Here is a 19054-nt window from a genome sequence, read left to right on the forward strand (position 1 = left end):
TTACCATGATTAAGGAAGTAGGCTATTTGGGCCTCAAAAATTGAGGCTGTTGTTAGTCCTCAATCGATTGTGCAAGGGAATTCTGAGAAATCCAGCAACCCCTGGAGGAAAGTAGAACTGAGAGTAAGGGATGTAGCCAGGAGGAAGGACCTCCAACCTGAGAAGTACAGGACTCACTGGGTTCTCGGATGATTGCCACAGGAACTCGTAATTTACATATGTTCCGTTGAAAAGAAAGTATCATCTGGACGTCCCAGTGGCTCCCAGCCTAGAAAATTTGAGAATAAATTGGTTCCTCCATAAAATCCCCAATAAATCTTACCAGGGGGCAAAGACAGGTGCTTCTTTCTGGGATATGTTCCAAGGAACGCCTCCAAAAATGTAATGAAAGCCTAATAAAGAACATTTGGCTAGTGTCCCCGGTGAGCACGACTTCTGGAATTTCTGCAGGCAGAACAGACCCAGCAAATCAATGTGAGAGAGTGAGGATCTAAGAAGGAAGTCAGACACACCTTTTTCCATGTCATGGCAGCAGGACAGGCTGTGTTGCAGAGGGGTGAGAGCACAGGTCAGATAGTGAGGTTCCCAAATGACACAATTCAGCTCTGAGTGCAATGTCTAACTTTCCCAAATAATGGAGTCAGGGACCAGACAATCTTTAAGAATACTTTCAGTCCAAACATTTAATGAGTATATGATGGTATGTGGGGTTTTTTTTTTCATTCAGTGTCTTAATTTTCTTCCAAGATTCATCCCCCCACCTCTCCCCTGGTAACCATCAGTTCTCTACAGTTAAGAGTTTATTACTTGGTTTCCCTTTCTCTCTCTTTTTCCTTTGCTCATTTGTTTTGTTCCTTGTTCCTCAAGTCCACACATGAATAAAATCACATGGTACTTGTCTTTCTCTGACTGACTTATTTCACTTAGGATTATATTCTCTAGAGTATAATAGATTCATGTTGCAAATGGCAAGGTTTCATTTTTTTTAAGATTTTATTTATTTATTCATGAGAGACACAGAGAGAGGCAGAGACATAGGCAGAGGAAGAAGCAGGCTCCCTGTGATGCAGGACTCAATCCCAGGACCCTGGGATCACAGACCTGAGCCAAAGGCAAATGCTCAACCACTGAGCCACCCAGGTGCCCCAAGACTTCATTGTTTTTATGAATATTCCATTGTATATATACTACATCTTCTTTACCCATTGATCAATCAATGGATACTTGGGCTGCTTCCATAAGGTAGCTATTGTAAATAATGCTGCTGTAAAAATGGAGGTGTGTGTATCCCTTTGAATAAATATTTTTGTATCTTTGGGGTATGTACTCGGTAGTGCAATTACTGGATCATATGGTAGTTCTATTTTTAACTTTCTGAGGAAACTCCATACTGTTCTCCAGAGTGGTTGCACCAGTTTGCATTCCCACCAACAGTGCAAAAGGGCTCCCCTTTCTCCACATCCTCGCCAACACCTGTTGTTTCTTGTGTTGTTGATTTTAGCCATTCTGACAGGTGTGAGGCAATATCTCGTAGTTTGGATATGCATTTCCCTGATGATGAGTGATGTTGAGCATCTTTTCATGTGTCTATTGGCCATCTGGATTTGATAGTTATTTTTCAAGTTAGGGACTCTTCCTTCCAACTTAAGCTCCTGAGCATTTTTATTTTTTTAATCAGGAAAGGGTGTTAAATTATCAAGAAAAAAATTTTTCAGGAGGTTTGATGTTGATTATAGGATTTTTCCTAAAAATCCTCAGTTTCCTAAAAATTCATTGCTTCCATTGTGTTTATAGATTGGGGCTATGTGTATCTCACAAAATGAGTTGAAAAACTTTACTTTTTCTATCTCCTGTAATTGCTTCAATAACAGAAATTTTCTTGTATGTAAATTGTTTCTATTTTGTCACTTATTAAGTAGATGTGAGGTTTGGGCTTCGCTAAGCATATGAATTCTTAATATAGATTTCTTAAGGTGTTCTTTTCTTTATCATATATATTTTTCCAATCTTATTGTTTTCTTTTGATTTATTTGTGGGAGAGGGAGAGTCTAAATTTTTGGATATTGAAACTTATTTATTTTATCTCTGGTATTAATCTCTCATTGATCACTAATGAGGACTTTTAGGTATACCAAAATGCTTTGTGTTTATGAAATTATATCTTTCTATTGTAGGTGCAGAAAACTTTTCCTTTCTTCCCTTCTAGGTTCTTTGGTTGGCCTAATAATTAAATTGACATTAGACAGATAAAAAGTAGAAGAGCAAACTTCTTACATATGGGAGCCCCATAAAAATATAAGACTCCTCCACAATCAGGTAATTGAAGTTTATATATCATCCTGTGCTAAGCTTCAAAGTGGAGGAAGACAATTCACAAGAAGGCGAGCAGAGCAAATGTTCGGTAAAGAAATGTTTGCCATGCCAGGCACATAAGTCTTTCTGATATAAAAAGCTATTTCCAGTATTATCTTTCTTCCTGGTACAAGCTCCCCATCTAACTTCTTTTAGGCAGTTAAGGGAGAGGTTAAAAAACCACACACACAGACACACACACACACACACACACACACACACACACAACCAACTCCTCCTGAGTCTGCTGAGCCCCAGTTGTCTTCAGCTAGAAATAATCCACATACCAAAGTGGCACATTTTGGAATGGTATATTCCACTCCCCTCAGTATATTCCTTTGTCAGGTTCTCCCTTTTAAACCTAGATAGATCTTACCTACATAGAGATAAGAAATTCACTCAAATTTTTCATTGATTTTTTGTATTTTAAATTTAAATATCCAATTCAATGATTTGATTTTGATGTACAATGGAAAGTGACTTTTTGTCCAAGTAGTTAACTAGTTGTCCAGCACCACCTACTTAATATTCCCATATTCACTGCTGATTTGTGCTACCCTTTTGCCTTTATGATACCTTTGCATATTTCAGGGACTATTTCTGGGCTATCTACTCTGTTCCATTTTTCTGTTCCTATAGTTCTTCTCCTAGCCTTCTAATTACTATAAGTCTATATTTTATCCAGTCAATGGACAGCAAAGTTTAATTTTTTCCCTATGTCCTTTTTTTTTTCCTCTTACATGGCCAACAGAAGCTGTTTCACGGGGTCAAATAAGACTAAGGACAGGAGGCATCATCATTTTTCTCTTCTTCTCAGGGAGAATGACTTTGATGTTTCTCTGGGGGTAAAGGGGAAAAGGAAGAAGCAGAAAAAGTGAGATGGCAAATAGGCCCTAAAATTCTTCTCTGTTCTTGAAGTCGATGGGCCTGAAAAAAAAGAGTACCTCTGGCTCAAGTCTCTATCCCTGCATGGAATTGGGTCTGTTTGGCCTAAGAGAGACATTGCAGGTCTAGGCCTTACCTCCCACAGGCTAGAAACAGGCCTGGCTTCAGTAACATGGTGATTTCAGGATTATCTATGCAAAAATTTGAGATCATTTATTTACAGACTCACCTCTTAGGAAGGAAGAAAGACAAATAAACAGACTAAAAAGGATCAAAAGTCTCCCTAATGCTCTGAGAGTAGGGGCTTGCTGGTATTAGAAAGGCAGAAGACAGCCCGGTCATGAGCTTGTTTTCACTTATCAACAGGCAAATACTCTACCAGATTGTCCCTGAAACCACTAGGGACAAGTCAAAATCTTCACAATTCTGCTGCAGTGGAAGCTTCTCAAGACCAAGCTCAGAGACCATGGTGAGATGATTGCCTGTGGCCAGTGACATCTGAACTGGGAGGAGTCTCTTGCTTGAAAAGGGCAAAAATTGCCAACCCAGAAGGGAAGTGAAACAGAAAGACATGATCACTAAGGGAAAGCAAATGAGCCCAAAGATAATCAGCCCAAGATACCTGAAATTTAAGGAGAAAACATGATAGAAAAGTAAGCTGATAGGTGTTGACGAACTTCTAAAAAGGTTTGTTATTAATCAAAAAGTAAAAAGCAATTCAGTCAAAACAAAATAAAGAAATTAGATGCAGTTACCTAACAGTTGAGGAGAAATGCATTTCAGAAGACAAAAGAGAATAAAAGTTTAAGTGCCCTTGTATGGGAGTGGGAACAACTATTCCCTGAAATTACCTCATAAATAACCCAGGGAAACTTTCAGTGATATCCCACATATTCAAGGCATAGTTTTCAAAGAGAGAAAGTTCTCTACTTGTCCCAAAAGATACCACAAGTCTTCTCAGGGCTCTTTCCTATAGCATTTCAACTCTAGCTCAGCATTGGTTCCTTGATAATATCATCCTAGTCCACTCACCTTTCTCTCAATTGACTCCGTTATTTGTTGTCCCAGCTTGGAATACTCTCCATCTGGTACTTCAAATTGAGAATCTACACAACACCGTTCACTTCCTCCAGGAAGCCCTCTCTGACTACTCCAGCCTAGGATGTCTCTTTGTCCAAGTTCTGCTCCCGTGTTTATTCAGGACCCCACAGGCTGCTTGAAGAGAACGCAAAATGCCTCTTCTCCTTGTTCCCCAGATGAGCCTGTTGACCCTTGTCATGCCTGACGTCTAAGGCTGTTGCTTCATCATCATACAAAGTTGGCCCACATGTGGCATGGACTTCAAATCTACTTGTTTATGGCAAAGATTGAAAAAAAATGGCAGAGAAGTAAGCTGTATCAGGAGATCCTCATCTTATCTGTTGTTAATAAGCACTCAATAGCTCAGCTCCTCAGGAGTGCTGCTGGGGACTTATCAATAAAAACATTAGAGGTGGTGCACTCGGGTGGCTCAGTTGGTTAAACAACTGACTCTTGATTTCAGCTCAGCTCATGATTCCATAGTCATAGTGAGATTGAGCCCCAAGTCGGGCTCTGCACTGAGCTTGGAGCCTGCTTAAGATTCTCTCTCACCCTCTCCCTCTCCTCCTGTCCCTCCCTGCCCTGCTCTGCTCTCTCTCTCTCAGAAAAAAAAAAAAAAAAAAAAGTTGAAGAATCAACTATGGCCAAGGGACATTTAGACTTTAAATACTGAGAGTTGGGGCACCTGGGTGGCTCAGCCAGTTAAGCATCTACCTTTGGCTCAGGTCATGATCCTGGGGTCCTGGGATCGAGCCCCACATCAGGCTCCCTGCTCTGCTTCTCCCTCTCTCTCTGCTGCTCCCCCCTGCTTATGCTCCCTCTCTCTCTCAAATAAATAAATAAAATCTTACATAATTAAACAGTTAGAGTTTGTGGGGACTGAGCATTTCAGTCTGGGCAAGGCAATTCTGCTCATCTAGATAGTGCTCTAAAGACCTTGGGGCATTAGCTTCTGCTGTAGTAAAGGGAACTCTTACCAGCAGTGGTGACCATGCAGCAGTCTTGCCCGTCAGTACTGAGGCCGACATTCTGGAGCAGTGTGCTCCAGCAACAGGGGACTTTCACCTTTGCCCTGGCAGGCAGACGTCAGCCTTCAATTGGCTAACCCAACTCTCCTCATTACCAACTTGCATAAAGGTATACTCCAACTAAATTTGGACTTTCTCTTTTTCAACTCCTCTTGCCTGAAACAATAGTTGACTAAGCTATCATTAATTTGGAGTATGTCATTTCTTTATGGGCTTATTAAAAGATACTATCTTTTATGCTCTATTGGCTTATAAAACTCCCACAGTGAACCTGTGTTAAATGAACTATTGGCAAAGACAACATCAGTCTCTGAGCATTAATTTGTCCCCAAAACAAAACATGGGAACAATGTACTTGGTGGAAAAAGTAAGACTCTAGGTTTGGAAAAGAAAAAAGTAAGTGAAAAAAAAAACTGCCTAAAAATCAAAATTATTTAAGCTGTACATTGATGACTTTTGTGCATCTTTGGTATTTATAGAATATTTCCAAAAAAAAAAAAGAATATTTCAATGAAAAGCTCCATTTTAAAAAGCCAACATGATTCATTTCTAGTCTCCTGATTCTCTGTTTTTGCTCCTAGGCCTTGCTAGCTATTTTCATAAAGATAGAGAAGGGGATTCTGACAAAGAAAAGAAATTAGATGCATTGAAAAGACTCTAAATAGTTAAGAATCTGAAAGTCAAAGGCTATCAATATTTAAGTGGAGACTAGAAATAACTGACACTTTTTCAACTAAATTCATTCTTTCATTAAAAAATCATGTCACACCATTCTTCTTATTTGGTTTATGTTGTTTTTGTGTTTCCATTCAGAGGCTAGAATGTGCCCTGAACGAGATGTAGGTGACCATTTAGCCTTTATTTGTTTTCTTCATTTCCTTACCTCTATTCTCCCTCATTTCACCATTCACTTCTTTTTTTTTCAACTGAGATATAATTGACTTATAATATTACATTAGTTTTAGATGTACAATAGTGATTCAATATCTGCATATTTTGTGAAATGATCACAATAAGTCTAGTTAACGTCACTGTTCACTTCATGATAGACATGTCTTACAAAGTAGTTCATTAGTTTTTTGTGTTTTTTTTTTTAAGATTTTATTTATTTATTCATGAGAGACACAAAGAGAGAGGCAGAGACACAGGCAGAGGGAGAAGCAGGCTCCCTGCAGGGAATCTGATGCAAGACTCTATCCCAGGACCCGGGGATCACAACCTGAGCCAAAGGCAGACACTCAACCACTGAGCCACCCAGGTGCCCCAGAAGTTCATCAATTGTTTTTGGTATTTTTGGTATGTGAAAAAGCTTGGGAGTTGCCAGGGCCCATCAGTGTAATTTAGGCTAATTGTAAACAGGCATTTCTCCCTTTCCACCCAGGGGCTCACTGAATTCCTTCATGTTGTCAAGTAATTAAAACTCGAGGTTATTTTGTCGCAAGTGTCTTTATTTTACTTCAAATTGCTTATATTTATGAACCAAATATGTCAGTTCAAAATAAAATTCAAAATGGCTGACTAACTCAGAAAAAAATCTGCCATTTGTGTCTGGGGCCTTTTGGCTACAGTATCTACATCTTCTCTGGCCCCCTTACCAAATAAGGCGGAGGGGGGTTCTCCCTCACTTTCCCTGGACCTCAGCTCCCCATCCATGTGCCTACCCCATGGCTGATGCTCCAGTCGAACCAAACACAATCACTATTCCTGACTGAGAACTGTGTCCAGATTCCTGCCCCTTTCCCACCCACAGTAGACACTTAAATCTTAAGGACTTCATTCAAAATTCTGATCAGTAAAGGTTTCTTTTCTGATCATAAAAGTATATACACCACCATAGATGATTTTGAAATGTTAAAAAAATTAAAAATATAAAGTTCAGCAACCACCCCTTTACCCATAGGTATCAACTTTGTGTAGATGTGTAGATGTGAAATCTAGTGGGTCATAACGAGTATAGAGTTTCTGGTCAACTTCCTTCCTGAATTTCACCGCCCCCCCCCCCACCAGCACCCCCCCCCCCACTCCATCTCCCTTTCCTCTGTTCTCTTTGAAAGGCTTGCCCTGAGCAGGTCCATTCTGCAAGTTTCATCCTTCCCTTCTCACATGCTAGGTCCCCATCTGCTTGACTGGATTACAATTTCTGAATGGAATTCTTGTGTTAACTTGCTGCCCTCTGGTGAGTTTATTAAAGCATTCCTCACAAACACTGAAATTTACTCTGACAATGACCACTAACAGGAGATACCTGTGGTTTTTGGGTATAATTCTCCCTCCAAGGAATAGAACCTCTGACTTCAAATTTGTTTTTGGCCTGCACAACAGAAAAATATCTGGAAAATTCCCCAATATTTGGAAACTTAAGTAACATATTTCTAAATAATCCATGGGTTAATAAAGAAATCAAAAAGAAATTAGGTAGTATTTCTAAATTGAATTAAAATGAAAACAAAATGTATCAAAATTTGTGGGGTCACCTAAAGCAGTACTGTGGGAGAAATTTATAGCACCAAATGCATATAAAAAGCAGGGGTGGGGAAAAATAGCAGGGCAGGATGAAAAGGGGCAGATGGAGTATCTTGGAGGTGATATGTTCACTATCTTGGCTGAGGTAATCTCACAAACATAGATATGTTAAAATTTATCAAATAATACACTTCAAGTTTGTGCTATTTGTTGTTTATCATTACATCTTAGTAAAACTGTTTTATTTTTTTAAGATTTTATTTATTTATTCATGAGAGACACACAGAGAGAGAGAAGTAGAGACACAGGCAGAGGGAGAAGGAGGCCCCATGCAGGGAGCCCAACGTGGGACTCGATCCTGGGACTCCAGGATCACGCCCTGGGCCGAAGGCAGGTGCTAACCCACTGAGCCACCCAGGGATCCCCAAGTAAAACCGTTTTAAACAGACAAGTGGCAGGGAGGGCACCTGGATGGCTCAGTTGCTTGAGCACCTGACTCTTGATTTCAGCTCAGGTCATGATCTCAGGGTCAATGGATAGAGCCCTTGGTGCAGAGTCTGTTTGAGATTCTCTCTCCTTTTCCCTTTGCCCCTCCCCCTGCTCTCTCTCCCCCCTCCCTCTCTCTCTGTCCCTCTCTCTCTCTCTCTCAAATAAATAAAATCTTTTTAAAAAATTGGGGTGTCTGGGTAGCTCAGCTTAGGTTTTGGTTCAGGTCATGATCCCAGGATCAAGCCTCAAGTTGGGCTCCCTGCTCAGTGGGGAGTCTGTTCTCGCTCTACCCCTTTCCCTTGCTCATGCTCTCTCTCTCTCTCTCTCAAATAAATAAAATCTTAAAAAAAAAAAAAAAGCCAAACATGCGGATAGTGGCTACAATATTAGCCAGTGCAGATAGAAAGCATCACTAAAAGAAAACCAAAGGAATAGGTAATTAACAAGCTAGTAAAATCTGGATTCAAAACCTGACTCTGCCTCTTGCTGAGGATCCGCATACGTCTCCTTACTTCGCTCAGCCTCGATCTTTTCATGGGGGCAATAGGAATATTAGGACTGGAATATTAGGACTGCTGGATGAGGTGGGGGGTCGTGGGGGGCGGTGTGCAGAGTGGTGTGGGTGGTGTTTGCATGTATTGCAGCGCAGATAGCAGGTGCTCCAGGTGCGCTGATCCCTCCGGCCTCTGGCACCCCTCAGGCCAGAGCCGCTTTCCCCCCCGAAACTGTCTGTCCAGCCGAGGAGGGCAGGCAGCACAGGGCGGATAACCGGCCACGGATCAGACCTGACACCATGTGCCTGGGACTGTGCGACTCACCCTCTTCCAAACCTGTGCCCAGGCCCTGCCCCTCCCTCCAGGAATCCCTCACCAGGGTTTCACACCTGCTTACAGGACACCTGGTTCTTACCACCGACACAGACAATTGTCATTTATCAATTATTTTTGTTTCTTTGGAAAATAGCCCCCTCCCTGGAAAAGCCCAGCCATACTTACAGAAACAAAATAAGAAGCAAGAATTTATCTTTGTGTTTACGCATTAAAGCGCTGATGAAATCAATAAATAAAAGCCTCTTCCATGACCCCTCCCAATACTGACTTGAGAGAGATCAGACTATTACCTTAATTCTTTCAATCTATTTTTGTGCCTATAAAGCCTACAAAGCCATCATGATTCTTGCTCCGACGGTTACTGGTTGCGTGACCTTGGGCAAGTCACTTCCCAGCTTGGCGCTTCAGCATCCTTATTCACTGAGTGCAGGTATTAATCATTCCTTTGAGGAATTTGAGGGTTTTTGTGACAGTCAAATGAGTTAATACATGCAAAGACTTAGACCAGCTCCTGGTGTACAGAGTAAATGCCTAAGGAGCGGGAGTATGCACATACACCACCTATGCTAGTTTGTTTGCAAAAGCAGGGTCAGGATACGATGCCAGGATGGATCTGCGCACTGGCTCTCAGCTCCAAATCCACTCCTACCACCTGCTGGATGACACTGTAGCTACACCTATGGAAATGGCTCCTTCACCAGCTGGTACAGTTTCACGTTTTGTTCCTAGAGGACACTGGAGAGACAGCACAAGGCAGAGAAGAGGAAGGGCTTCTCTTCCAAGTTCAGGGCTCTATTAATCCTGCTTCTAAGGCACAGCTGCCAGCAGCTTGCAGAAGACCTAGTGGTGCTCACACCCCAGAGGGCTTTGTCAGCGTGCCAGCAGGAAGCCTCCTGCCCCCCAGCCGTTGGCAGACTGCAGATGGGCCCTGACCCGTGACACTGCAGTGAACTTCTCCACCATCAGTGGGCACAGCCGCATCTTCGACCAGTTCTGACTCCCAACCTTGGAGGGATGGGGAGGAGCCTTCCAAATGTCTTCCTTCCACGGATACTCTCCCTCAGCCCTAAAGGTATTTTACTTCTAGTAAGTAACTTTCTTTGACTAGTTAATAATTCTTCCTATTAAACTTTCCATTTCAGATTGCAGGTGTGGTTTCCGTCTCTGACTGGATCCTAACTGAATATCTATATCAACATATATATATGGCCTACAGTCCGCTTTCCCTTTCGTTATCAAGATACACTGGGCATCTTTTTCGTCTTCCCAAACATAATTTGTTTATCTTTCAATGTGGTTTTTGTGTCTTTGATTACACAGATTTACATTTTTTTAAAGATCTTATTTATTTATTCACGGGAGACAGAGAGGGAGAGGCAGAGACACAGGCAGAGGGAGAGACAGGCTCCTCACAGGGAGCCGGAAGCAGGACTCGATCCTGGGACTCCAGGATTATAACCTGAGCCAAAGGTAGACACTCAACCGCTGAGCTACCCAGATGTCCCAAGATCTACATTTTTATGTAGTCAAGACGGTGGTCCATCTTTTCCTTTGTGACTTCTAGCTTCTATGTGTTGCCAAAAAGTACCTTTCTTCTCTCCCCAACCAGATCATAATTCCCTGGAGGGCAAGGACATTTTTTTGCATCCAGAAGTTTTCTAGCCACCTGATACCCAGCAGAACAAGTACCTGTCGGTTGATGTCGCTGATGAGAAAGCTGAATGAGAGCTAGCACATTTCTAGTGCAACAAAGCAGCAGATGTAAAACTTGGGGCTAAGAATAAAGAAGAGATGTTGCCCCCAATTTTCATGGATGAATGTGTTTGTGTTTTGCTTACTAAGCAATTCTGGAAGAGCACTGTTTTGGGGTGTAGGAAGCAAAGGATGGGTAAGATCTGGTTCCTACCCTCATGAAGTCTGCAATCCCTAAATGCCTGTCACAAGGGGGTTAGTTAGATCACTGCTGATACATCCCTCCACTGGAGCCCTGCAGCCATGAAAAGTCTCAAGGAGACCTATGTGTTTGGATACAGAATAGACTCTGAGATATCTTAAATTTAAAAAAAAATCCAAATGCGGAACAGTGTGCTAGCATTTGGGAAGGAGGAAATGAGAAAAAGACACAGACACCAATGTGTTTATATAAGAATAAAGTATCTCTGAAGGATACTCAAAATAGGGCAGCCCCGTTGGTGCAGCGGTTTAGCGCCACCTGTGGCCTGGAGTGTGATCCTGGAGACCCGGGATGGAGTCCCACGTTGGCCGCCCTGCGTGGAGGCTGCTTCTCCCTCTGCCTGTGTCTATGCATCTCTCTCTCTGTGTCTCTCATGAATATATAAATAAAATATTTTTTTTAAAAAAGGGGATACTAAAAATACTAGAAACAATAATTACCTCTGGGAGCACCCGTCTGGCTCAGTTGGAAGAGCATGCGACTCTGATCTTGGCACTGTGAGATGGAGCCCCACATTAGGTATAAGATTACTTAAATAAATAAAATTTAATAACAAAAACAATAATTACCTCTGTGGAAAGAATGGGGGGTTTGGGGGGGTAGAGATCAGGGTGAAATTTACTTTTCCCTGTGTACCTTTTTGTACCATTTAAATGATTTTCTAGATGCTTGGATTATATTCCCAAATAAAGAAAATAGGGATTCTTAAAAAAATGAAATGAGATAGACACATGTATACACGAAATGAAAGCATGAGCAGTAAGAGGGAAGAAGGGTGACAAATTCAGAATTCTAAACTCCATGGTTCCAGAATGGAAAGATGATGCTGGGGGGGCGTCTGCTCCCGGGGACCACCGCTGGTAGGTGGACCGAGGAGCAAGCTGCCCTGCTTGTGCAGGGTCGGGACACCTGGGCGAAGGCAGGCCTAGGAGAGGAGTTGTTGAGACCTGTCTGCTCAGGTCCCCGCATGTGTTCTCTGACTGCCACTGAATTCACTTCCTTGTCCTTCCCAGAAATCACAGCCTCCGACTGAACACAGAGCAAAAACAGGAGCACCTGGCTGGATGGACTTGTCACATCCCAGACCTATGGGTGAAGAGCCAGGAGCCTGAGGAGGTTGGACCTGCTTTCAGTTACTGGCAGAATGAATCATCTTTCTTGTAAGTCATAGAACTATTTTAATATTTTATCAGGATATTTAACTTAGGCCAAGCCCAGTTTTTACAGGCCTGAAACTATTGATAAAGGGGCACTTGGGTGACTCAGTGAGTTAAGCGTCTGCCTTCGGCTCAGATCCTGATCCCAGGGTCCTGGGATGGAACCTCACACTGGGCTCCCTGCTCAGCGGGGTGTCTGCTTCGCCCTCTGCCCCTCCCCCCTGCTCATGTGCGTGCTCTCTTGCTCACTCTTTTCTCTCTCAAATAAATAAATTAAATCTTTAGAAAAAAATTCTTTTAAATTAAAAACCTATTGATAAAATTGGCTTCCCCTGACATTTCAGGGTCATAACTCAAGCAGAGTGGGCAGGCTCCCATCTCCAAGACCCAAAATGGGGTGCAAACTACTGAGACAGGCCTGCCTGCCCAGGTGGCTCAGCGGTTTAGCACCTGCCTTCAGCCCAAGCTGTGATCCTGGAGACCCAGGATCGAGTCCCACATCGGGCTCCTTGCATGGAGCCCGCTTCTCCCTCTGCCTGTGTCTCTGCCTCTCTCTCTCTGTATGTCTCTCATGAATAAATAAATAAAATCTTTAAAAAAAAATAGGCCTGCCTTCTGTGTCTCAGGAAATGTTTTCACAAGAGCAATGAGGTACAGACAGGAAGCACAGGCCCCTGGATGTGGCAGTCAGCCAAATAGAATTCAAGTTTGGTTCTTCCCATTTTCTAGTAGTGTGATCTTGTTTATTATTCAGCTTTTCTGAGCCTTGACTTTCTGATCCATAAAATAGGCACAATTACACCTCTCTGTCATTCTCACAGAGTCATCATTTTCAGCATTGGTAAGCGACCAGACCCAAGGGCTGAAGTTGCTAATTTGGCAGCAGCAAGAAGCACCTAGCCCAAACTGGTTCGCTGTCTCCTTGCAGGGTGGCCGGAGCCTGGTGATCCAGGCAGACTTGAGTAGAGGGACAAGGATGCCTTCAAGTGGTAAAATAAGCAGAAATGTAGGATAATCAGATGTAGTACTGAGCTTCTGATTGTGCATTCTGGGAATGGAAAAATGTCAGCAGCAATTGGGATAGGAATGGGGGTCACAGATGAAGAAGCTGGGTCTGTGTTTCAACCTGATTCATGAGAACAGGTTTGGGATATTCAGAGGCATCACAACTGGGTTTCCCATCTGCAGGCTTGCTTCCTGATCCAGACTAGAAACAACTCTAAAAAGTGAGCCAACGCCCCTTATCCCTGTCTTGGCAACATGGTTATATCACCGCCACAGAAATAACTACCACCAAAAATACAGACAGGTACAGGGTGGAAAAAACTTTGCCCAACCAAGAGGGCAAAGCCACCCTGTGTACCTGGCCAAATATTCACAGTGCGACAAGCTGAGAGAGCAGCCTGTCTGGTGGCCAAATTACATTAATCAGCACTGACCACAAAAAGATTTTAGAAGAAAGAAGACCCACAGATCCAGCACCCTGCTGAAGAAATAAACATGACCAGTGCAGCTGAAGCTCCTGCATCATTCCCCCTCTTTCCCCAAATCCCAGCCACATCTCAGGTAACACCCAAAATCTATCCCCCAGTGCATATTGTTGTATTTGTGCAACATGGATATGAACGCACAAGCAACCTACAGGACTTTTATGTGGGTTTTTAACATTGTGTAAGTTATATTGCACTTGCTCTTTTATTTGTTCAGAATTTTTCCTTTTTTTAAGACTTTTCATTTATCACTGTAATAGTTTATTTTTTTTTTCACTGTAATAGTTTAAAGTGAATAGTTCAGTGGCATTTAGTACATTCAATGTAACAATGTTCCCATTCACCACTACCCAGTTTTAGTAAGCATCCTCTTGCAGTGCATGTGGACGACCCACCCATACAAAATTGCTGATATTTGTTTCTGACCTAGAAAATGGCATTTTCCTATGGCTCAACCTAACAATCCCAGTTCACTTCCTTTCACTGTTTGGTAGTATTCCTTTATGTGACTATATCCCAATTCATCTAACCTCCTATCGATGGATATTTAGGTTGCTTTAATTGTTTCTCTCCCCCCCCCCCCACCACACACACACACATTGCTGCTCTGAAAATGCTCCTCCTCATCTCCCGATGCATGTACAAGAGTTTCTTTTGGGGCAGAGACCCAGAAACGGAATTGCTGGTTCATACTGTGTGGACATATTCAATGTTTATAGATATCACCAAGTTGCCCTCTAAGATGATTGTATTGATTTACACTTCTCTGAGCAGCGTAAGAGACGTCCCTTTGCTCCATGTCCTCACCCATACTTGCTACTGATAGGTTTTTAAATGTCGGTATGATGAGTGTGAAATGGTAACTCATAGTGGCTTTAGTTTTGCAATTCTCTGATTCTTCAGCAGATAATGTTCCCATTTGTTTACTGCTCATTTGTATTCCCTTTCTTTTTACCAGTGGTTCGTATTTTTTTTTTTTTTTGCCCATCCAACTGGACTGTTTGATGATTTCATAAATTGTAGGGTATATATATTTATGTACATTTATATATATTTATATAGCCCTTGTCAGTTATATGGTATGTGGGCACGTACCATTCCCCAGTTTGTAGCTTGCTCTTTAGTTTTTCAATGTTGTTTTTGATGTTTTTAAATTGTTTAATGGAGGAGGGGTGTTTCTACTTAAATTCACAAGTGACACATCTGTAGGGGATTAGTAAAGAAAAAGGCGAGTCTATCCAAGAAATAGCTCTAACCACTTAGTTTGAGATCATAGAAAATTCTTTCACAAAATTCTGGGCTTAAGGTACACTGATCCAACTCTGTGTGACATTTTTCATGTTCTTTTGCATATGTTAGGGCTTTGGGTAATCTAGAAAGAGCGAGGGGCGGGAAGAGAAAGTCTCAGGCTGTGGCCCAGAGGCAGATACTCTGCACACCATAAAAATGATAAATCCCAAACCATTTATCTTTCAAGTCATTCCAAAGCAACAGTAGGAGAGGAGATGAGTTTGTTGGGATTTTTAGTTCTACATATAAGTTATGGGCCTCAGATTTCACTGTGGCCCAGGCCTTGCAAATGTTGGATAAGGCTGAGCATGGGAGGATGAGTTAGGATATGGAGTTAAGAGGGGTGGAGGGTTGTTGTCAGCGTCCAGGCAGATCTCTTCTGATCCATCTGAATCCCCTCTGCCCACCCAGACTCCATCCCCATCCTCCAGCCAGTTTGGCTAGCTTGCCAGATTGTAGGGGGTTTTGCTTGTAAAGATTCACACTTGTGTGTGAGGGGGAAGCACCTGGAAGTTTAAGTTCTCCCACCTGTGGCCACTCTTAGCTGAGGGGAGGGGTGAGGGAGGATGGAAGCTCAGCTTTCTTATTCCCTGTCGAGTGGAGAACTCAAGAGGTCAACTCCCCGCTCTAGCGCGCGCCCTCCAGGCCAGGCCCCCTTCCCCAGCCGCTTCCCAGCACCTGCAGGCTCCTCCAGAGAGCAGCTCCCCAAGATCACCTGCACGTGAGTCCTCTGCCGGTCTGATTCGGGATGGGTGACAGGGGATCTGCATTCAGGGCTTTCAGGTCGGTTTTAGTGTTTGTTTTGAAGGAGGAGAAATTGCAGCATGTTTTGTGTGCTGAGAGTGGTGTCCTCATAGGAGGGCAGGATGGGACCGGCCTGCACAAGAGGAAAGGCGGCTCTTGGGAAAAGCACAGACCGGATGGTGCACCGACTGTTGACAGGACAGAAAGTAGTAAATAGGGTTAGGGTGCAGGTGGCTCAGGAGACTCAGTGGTGGAAGGTGGAAATCTTTCCTGATTTCTTCCCTTAGTGAAGCCACTGAGACCATCAACTTAAAGTGAGGAGAGTGGAGGATGATAATAGAGGTCTGCAGAGTTAAAAGAAAGTGTAAAATAGCCTGAGAAAGCAGAAGGTGATGTAACTAGGGAAATGTTACAGGATTCCGAGAACCATGAAAGCCTATTTGAAGTTTATGGTTATTGGTTTTAAATGAGACCGGTCTGCAACACTGTGTATTTGTACACCAGCCTTCACCAGGAATTCTAGGACAAACGTGGGGGTAAGTAGGCATATGGGTGTCCAACCAGAGCTTGGACTCTGCCCCAAGAGGAGGACTGAGGGAAAGGCAAGGGTGTCAAGGGGAGGTGCAGAGAGTGAGTTGAGTTTAATGATAGGTGGACTCCAGCTGGATAAAGAGGGAGGGAAGAAGTGAGAGGTGGTGTTGACATTGCAAAGATGGCTGACTGGGTCAATGGACGATTGACACTTCAGTGGCACTGAAGGCTGTGGGGGGCAGAGTCCTAGAGAAAGTGAGATGGAATGGCAGGAGGCAGCTGTCAGAGAGAGGCACGTCTGAAACTGAGATGCGGGTGGAGGTACAGACATTGGTAATGACAGAGGTCACTGGATGCAACACGGGGAGGACGTGGTGGTTAGGCTGATGTAAAGGTGGTGGGAAAAGCTCAGGGGCAAATGTAGAGTGAAAAAATGGGAAAGTGTATGCCAAAATGGAATCATAAATTAATTCACTTTCTTCTTTGTTCTTCTGTTTCCTAAATATTCCACAATGTGCATATATTACTATGTAACCAGAGATCCAAGATCTTGCACAAAGGTTAAAAGGAAAAAAAAAAATCCCTTTATTTATTGGTCAGTTACTATTATTTACAACTACCCAGTCCACAAAGCTCATAAAGTTATTCTCAGGAATTTTCAGGCATCTTCCAGAATCATTTAAAATGAGACCAAATGAGACACACAAGTTTCACATGCACACACTTTGTTTCAAGAAACACTTACTTTAAAACACATATATATTTGTATTTGCTGTATTTGCATTTGTATTAAGAAATCCTTGGGGCACCTGGGATGCCCCAAGGCATCAGTGGTTGAGTGGTTTGCCTTTGGCTCAGGTCATGATCCCAGGTCCTGGGATCGAGTCCCACATCAGGCTCCCTGTAGGGAGCCTGCTTCTCCCTCTACCTATGACCCTGCCTCTCTCTCTGTCTCTCATGAAAAAATAAATAAAATCTTTAAAAAAAAAAAAAAAAAGAAATTCTGAAATTATCTCTGGGGTGCGGAGGTGGGAAGACCAAGCATTTGATGGACAGAAGTGCAGGCAAGATCTGAATACCTTTTTGTATTTTCTTCTCTTTGAGCAATGTAAAGAGATTACCTGTACAAAAATAGTGTTAAAAAGTAAAAATTCATACAATTTAAAATTTGTAATAAAAAAATCCTGTTTTAAAACTTCATATATGCAAAACTTACATCACAAAATAGTTGTTTACGGACGCCTGGGTGGCTCAGCAGTTGAGCGTCTGCCTTTGACTCAGGTCGTGATACTGGGTCCTGGGATCGAGTCCCACATCGGGTTCCCTACAGGGAGTCTGCTTCTCCCTCTGCCTGTTTCTCTGCCTCTCTCTCTCATGAATAAATAAATAAAATCTTTTTTTAAAAAAAATCGTTGTTTACATAGGCAAATCAGTGTTTAAACAAGGAATTTCCCTGGCACTTTTTTTAAAGATTTTATTTATTTATTCATGAGAGACACAGAGAGAGAGAGAGAGAGGCAGAGACACAAGCAGGCTCCATGCAGGGAGCCTGACATGGGACTCGATCCCGGGTCTCCAGGATCACACCCTGGGCTGAAGGCAGCACTAAACTGATGAGCCACCTGGGCTGCCCTCCCCTAGTACTTTTTAAAAAGGGTTCCATTTTCAGAAATTTAGCTGCTGTTTAAAGATACAAATTTGTGCTACCACAAATGTGATATTCTTAACACATAGTTAAAAGCAAACTGCAGGCTTCTGAGGAGAGCCAGACCCTACCAGAAAGAAAGTTAAATAACTTGTCACAGGCAACAGGTGCTTCCCTGGACGACAGCTACAATTGTTTCGTATGGCTCCAGAGTTTAGAATGAGGGGCCATGGGTTTCAGTAAGAGCTAAGCAGGTTCAAATCACAACAGGGAAAGGGACAATTAAAGCTGTCTCAGTGAAACCAGGTGGCCAAGCTGCAAAGCAGGAGATATACAGGATTGCAAATCCTCCACTAACAGCTATTGAACTTTAGTGAGCCAGCTGACATTCTGAAGGCTGGATCATGGGTTCTCTAGGGTCCTTCCAAGCTCCAAATCCATGACCTTTGGCGAGTGTGAGTTCCCTCCACGGAGAGTTAAGCAAGGGTTGAGTGATGGTGGACTAGAAGTCTGTCATGGCTTAAGAGGATGGACTGAAACAAGTTTCAAATAGATTAACCACTGGTACCTGACAACAGATCTGAGGACCTCAGGCCATGAACCCTAATCCATGCTACATTAAAAAGTTCAATATAAAGGTCATCACTTCTTGGAGCACTTGGGTGGCTCAGTAGTTGACCGTCTGCCTTCAGCTCAGATCATGATCCCAGGATCCTGGGATGGAGTCCCACATTGGGCTCCCTGCAGGGAGCCTGATTCTCCCTCTGCCTATGTCTCTGTGTGTCTCTCATGAATAAATAAATAAAATCTTTTAAAAAAAAGTTCATCCCTTCTTGTGGGCACCAGGATAGGAGCACAAAAGTTGTTTGGCAGTACTCAAATATGAAATGATCATGCAGACGAGCGAGGACCCACCTCTATTAATGTTTAAGATTATCACTAAAAAAGAATTAAAGCATTTCAGACTAAAGGTGGAGGACTCACAGATCCTGAGAATAAATCCATAAGTATCCAAGGACCCAAGAACTCTAGGTTAAGAGTTGACTAAATCAACTTGAGTTGACTTGACTAAATCACTCAGAGTATCTGACCTGGAAGATGTTATGACACAATTCT

The 19054-nt window shown here is 42.7% G+C and overlaps 1 long non-coding RNA gene across 1 annotated transcript; it reads left to right on the forward strand.

Annotated features, from left to right (window-relative positions):
- The first annotated feature begins 9680 nt into the window (after window positions 1-9680).
- LOC140625324 (uncharacterized) lies at window positions 9681-12841 on the forward strand. The gene is made up of 3 exons (XR_012024682.1): window positions 9681-10213; window positions 12095-12241; window positions 12583-12841. It is a non-coding gene; the product is annotated as an uncharacterized lncRNA (long non-coding RNA).
- The last annotated feature ends 6213 nt before the right edge of the window (window positions 12842-19054 follow it).

This window comes from Canis lupus, chromosome 36, assembly GCF_048164855.1.
Source record: "Canis lupus baileyi chromosome 36, mCanLup2.hap1, whole genome shotgun sequence".
NCBI lineage: Eukaryota > Metazoa > Chordata > Mammalia > Carnivora > Canidae > Canis > Canis lupus.